The following is a 5,483-nucleotide window of genomic DNA, read 5'->3' as shown; positions in this document are numbered from 1 at the left end:
TTCCTTCCTTCCTTCCTTCCTTCCTTCCTTCCTTCCTTCCTTCCTTTCCTTCTTTTTCTTCCAGACGGAGTATCGCTCTACTCCCAGGGTGCAGTCTAGTGGTGCGATCTTGGCTCACTGCAAGCTTCGCCTCCCAGGTTTACGCCATTCTCTTGACTCAGCCTCCCAAGCAGCAGGGACTACAGGCGACCGCCCCTATTCTGGGCTCATATTTTGCAGTTTTACTAGAGACAGGCTTTCACCATGTAAGCCAGGCTTGTCTGGATCTGCTGACCTTGTAATCCACATGCCTCAGGCTCCCAAAGTGCTGGGATTATATTCGTGATCCACCGTGCCCGGGCTGCAGTAGGCTTTTGTGGCTTCCCCCTTCCCTCCTTTCCCCCTACTATCGCCATGCTTCCCAACCTCCCCTGACTTTGCTCCCCATTTATCGCACCCCTACATCCCTGACACACCTGGGGAACTCCTTCTGGTGGTGCACCACCAAAGCACCACCGGGGAGCAGCATTCCATCGCTTCCATCTAGCCACTGTCCCGCCAAGAGCCTGGCTCCAGCCTGGGAGGGCAGGGGGCAGGACCCCAAAGGCGCAGGCCTGGGTGTTGGCGTTTTGAGAAAAAGTCCAGGTGCCGCTGGGCCGCCTGTTCGCCCTTGGACAACCCTGATGGCTCTGGCTGTGTGTGGCAAGAGCAGGCCTCTCAGGAGCTCCTGAGCTGCCAGGGATCCAAAAGAATACCTCTGTGACAGGGCAGAGGACGAGACGGGGTTCCAGGATCGTGGGCGCTGGGCCCTAATGCCTCAGAGCACTCCCTTTTCTGAGTGGGCTGGACGTGGTGGAAGCTTGGGAGCTCGGGAGCTGGGGGAAGGCCATGGGTGACCGGTTTGGCGGTCCCGATATGAGCACGGAGGCCCCTGGCTGGTGGTGTCGGCTGGACGCCCATGGGCATGGCTGGGCCGGGCTCTCGTGGCAGCCAGGCGCCTATGCCAGGGTCTATGGCCATACCACCCTGAACGCACGAGATGTCATCTGATCTCGGAAGCTAAGCAGGGTCGGACCTGGTTAGTATTTGGATGGGAGATCGCCTGGGAATACCAGGTGCTGTGTGCTTTTTTGCTTTCTTGTCTGTCTTTCTTTTCTACCTTCCTTTCTCTCCTTCTCTCTCTCTCTTCTTTCTTTCTTTATTTTCTCTCTTTCTTTCCTTCTTTCTTTCCTCTTTCCTTCTTTTCTTTCTTTCTCTTGCTCTTTCTTTCCTTCTTTCTTTCTTTTCTTTCTTTTCTTTCTCACTTTCTTCTTCCTTTCATTCTTTCTTTCTCTTCTTTCTGTCTCTCTCTCTTTCTCTCTTTCTTTCTTTCTTTCTTTCTTTCTTTCTTTCTTTCTTTCTTTCTTTCTTTCTTTNTCTTTCTTTCTTTCTTTCTTTCTTTCTTTCTTTCTTTCTTTCTTTCTTTCTTTCTTTCTTTCTTTCTTTCTTTCTTTCTTCTCTCTATTTTTCTTTTTCTTCAGGATGGAGTCTGGCTCTGTCACCCAGGGTGGAGTGCAGTGGCGCAATCTCGGCTCACTGCAAGCTCCACCTCACGTGATCATGCCATTCTCCTGCCTCAGCCTCTGGAGTAGTGGGGACTACAGGCACCCACCCCCACACCGGGCTCATGTTTTGTACTTTTTCTAGAGATGGGGTTTCACCGTGTTAGCCAGGCTGTTCTGGATCTCCTGACCTCATGATCCACCGTCCTCTGAATCCCAACGTGCTGTAGTTGCAAGCGTGATCCACCTCACACGGCCTGCTGTAGTCTTTTGTGACTTTGCCCCTCCCTCCCTTCCCCCTACTGTCACCATGTGTCCCAATCACCCCGGATCCTGCTCCCACCTTATCGCCCGTCAACACCCCTGCCACAGCCAGGGTCATCCTCTTTGGGACCCACTGTGAAAATGCAACTGGGCAGCAGCCTCCCACCGCTTCCGTTTCACCGCCACCATGCCAAGACTCCAGGTCCATCCCGGGAGTGCAGGGAGACGGTCCATAAAAGTGCCGGCGCAGGTTCCCTGCCGTTCGCGCTGCCTTCCTGCTCCCTGAACGCCCAGGTGATTCAATGCACTCATCGGGCTCCACTGCAACCTTCCAAACTGGGGGAAGGGGCGGGCAGGGGCAGCGGGTTCCACACACGCCAGCCAAGACTTCCACTCCAGAATGCAGGGGCCGCTTTATCCGGGACAAGGACATTGCTTTGCCAGCCACCAGGAAAGCAGTCCCTGTGCACCCGGATTCCGTTGCCACAAACTTCATATAAACTCCAGTCACGAGGACATGCCAGAGATCCAGGCCTTGGGCACCGTGGCCACACTCAGTGCCACAGCTCCTCCCAAACGGACAGGTGCACTCTGCAAATCTAGAGGCCCAACGCACCACACCAGGAGCACAGGGAGGTGCCAACAAATTAAGGAGCCTACGAAACCCACCTCCAAGGCAAGCAAGTAAGCCAAGGCAACACCCCTCTCAGCACTCCATTGCTCCCATTGCATGTACGGCCTGGCCACCCTGTTCTGGCCCACCCCAAGCCCCCTCCACCCTATCCCGGCCTGCTCAAAAGGGCCCTGCCTACCAGATCAGGGCTCTGCCTCTCCATGGCTCTATCTCTCTCACTCTCTATTTCCCTCCCACTCTATCTTCTGGGTTTCCCCTGCACCTCCTGCTATTTTTATTGCCTTCCCTCTGTCTCTATGTCTTTCTCTCTTTCTCTGAATTTCAGTCTGTCTCTTTCCCTCTCCCTTTCCCCTGTATCTCTTGACGAATGTCTCTCTCTCACCATCAGTTTCAATCTCTCCATCCATCTCTTCCTTGCTCTCCTTCAAGCCGTTTGCGTGTGTGTGCATGTGTGTGCATGTGTGTGTGTGTGTGTATGTGTGTGAGCCCATGTGTGGATTCCCATGTGCAAGCGCCTGGGTGTGTCTGTGCGTGGGGCTGTGGATTTGCTCTCGATGGTGGTGGGTTGTGTCTGGGTTTCTCTCAGACCTTATAACCAGGGATCAGTCTGCCGGCTATAGTGCCAGCCTGGGGCAAAGCAGTGCCATCACCCAACCCCCAACCCCCTCGCCCTCTTGCCCACCGGCACTGTCCTGGTAAGGACAAGCGACCCGGTGGGGGTGTTGTGAGAAAAAGGCCATGTGCGGCTGGGCCAGCTGTTTGCCCTTGGCCAGCTGTGATGACTCTGGGTGGGTTGTGCAAGAGGGGGCCTCTCAGGAGCTCCCAAGTGATCAGGAATCCAAAAGAATACCTCCGTGAGGCCGGGCGCGGTGGCTCAAGCCTGTAATCCCAGCACGTTGGGAGGCCGAGATGGGCGGATCATGAGGTCAGGAGATCAAGACCATCCTGGCTAACACGGTGAAACCCCGTCTCTACTAAAAAATACAAAAAACTAGCCGGGCGAGGTGGCAGGCACCTGTAGTCCCAGCTACTCGGGAGGCTGAGGCAGGAGAATGGCGTAAACGCAGGAGGCGGAGCTTGCAGTGAGCTGAGATCTGGCCACTGCACTCCAGCCTGGGCGGCATAGCGAGACTTTGTCTCAAAAAAAAAAAAGAATACCTCCGTGACAGGGCAGAGTACTGGACAACATCCCATGATCGTAGTCCCTGGGCTCTGACGCCTCTGAGCCCTCCCTCTTCCAAGCAGGCCTGACGTGGTGGGAGCTCAGAAGCTCGGGAGCTGGCAGACGGCCGCTGGTGAATGACTTGGGGGTCCTCATCTGATCCCTGCAGCACTGGGCTGGTGGTGCCAGCTGGACGCTGGCCAGCATGGCTGGGCCGGTCTCTTGGGGCAGCCAGGCACCTCTGCCGGCATCTAGGGCCGTACCACCCTGAACGCGCCCGATCTCATCTGATCCCAGAAGCTTAGCAGGGTCGGGCCCGTTTAGTACTTGGATGGGAGACGGCCTGGAAATACCAGGCGCTGTAGGCTTTTTTTCTTTCTTCCATGTCTTTCTTTCTTTTCTACCTTCCTTTCTTCCCTTCTGTCTCCCTTCTTTCTTTCATTCTTTCTTTTCTCCTTTCTTTCTTTCTTTTCTTTCTCTCTTTTTTCTGTCTTTCTTCTTTTTTTCTTTCCTTCTTTCTTTTCCTTCCTTCCTTCCTTCCTTCCTTCCTTCCTTCCTTCCTTCCTGCCTTCCTGCCTTCCTGCCTTCCTGCCTTCCTGCCTTCCTGCCTTTCTTTTTTTCTTCCTTTTTCTTCCAGATGGAGTCCCACTCTGTCACCCAGGCTGGAGGGCAGTGGTGCAATCGCAGCTCACTGCAAGCTCCGCCTCCCAGATACATGCCATTCTCCTGCCTCAGCCTCCTGAGTAGCTGGGACTACAGGCACCTGCCACCACGCCTAGCTCATGTTTTGTATTATTAGTAGAGATGGGGTTTCACCGTGTAAGCCAGGCTGGTCAGGACCTCCCGACCTCTTGATCCACATGCCTCAGGCTCCCAATGTGCTGGGATCCACCCCGCCTAGCCTGTAGTAGGCTTTTGTGGCTTCCTCCCTCCCTCCCTTCCACCACTGTCGTCATGCTTCCCAACCTCCCCTGACTCTGCTCCCCCTTTATCGTGCCCCTACACCCCTGATGCACTCGGGGAGCTCCTTCTGTTGGTGCGCCACAAAAGCACCACCGGGCAGCAACATTCCACTGCTTCCGCCTAGCTGCCACTCCACCAGGAGCCCAGCTTCAGCCTGGGAGGTCGGGGGCCAGACCCCAAAGGCACGAGGCATGGGTGTTGGTGTTGTGAGAAAACGGCCACACTCCGCTTTGCTGTCTGTTCACCATTGGTCAGTCCTGACGGCTCTGGCTGGGTGGGGCAAGTCGGGGCCTCATAGAAACTCCTGAGTTGCCATGGATCCAAAAGAATAGCTCTGCGACAGGGCGGAGGACAGGACGGGCTTCCAGGATCGTTGGTCCTGGGCCCTGACGCATCAGAGGACACCCTGTCTTCAGTGATCCCGAAGTGGTGGAAAGTCTGGAGCTCGGGAGCTGGGGGAAGGCTGTGGGCGAGTGGCTCAGTGGTCCCAATACTAGCCCAGAGTCACTGGACTGGTGGTGCCAACTGCATGCTGGTGGGCATGGCTGTGCTGGTCTCCTGTGAAGCCAGGTGCCTCTGCGTCATCCACGGCCATACTACCCTGAATGCGAGAGATCTCTGCTGATCTTGGAAGCTCAGCAGTGTCGGGCCTTGTTAGTACTTGCATGGGAAACTACCTGGGAATACCGGGTGCTGTAGGCTTTTTTGCTTTCTTTCTTCTCTTTCATTCTTTTCTACCTTCTTTTCTTTCCTCTCTCTCTCTCTCTTCTTTCTGTCTTTCCTTTCTCTCTTTCCTTCTTTCTTCTTTCTTTCCTTCTATCATTTTTCTTTCTTTCTTTCCTTCTTTCTTTTCTTTCTCTCTTTCGTTCCATTCTCTTTCTTTCCTTCTTTCTTTTCTTTCCCTTTCTTTCCTTCCTTCCTTCCTTCCTTCCTTCCTTCC

The 5,483-nt window shown here is 54.5% G+C and overlaps 2 pseudogenes; both read left to right on the top strand.

Annotated features, from left to right (window-relative positions):
* The first annotated feature begins 987 nt into the window (after positions 1 to 987).
* LOC112617574 lies at positions 988 to 1,106 on the top strand (annotated as a pseudogene).
* A 2,723-nt stretch (positions 1,107 to 3,829) lies between these two features.
* On the top strand, positions 3,830 to 3,948 carry LOC112617575 (annotated as a pseudogene).
* Positions 3,949 to 5,483: the final 1,535 nt, after the last annotated feature.

Source organism: Theropithecus gelada, unplaced genomic scaffold, assembly GCF_003255815.1.
Source record: "Theropithecus gelada isolate Dixy unplaced genomic scaffold, Tgel_1.0 HiC_scaffold_2583, whole genome shotgun sequence".
NCBI classification, from domain to species: domain Eukaryota; kingdom Metazoa; phylum Chordata; class Mammalia; order Primates; family Cercopithecidae; genus Theropithecus; species Theropithecus gelada.
The sequence above is the reverse complement of the archived record's forward strand: the minus strand, read 5'-3'. Positions and strand labels throughout refer to the sequence as shown.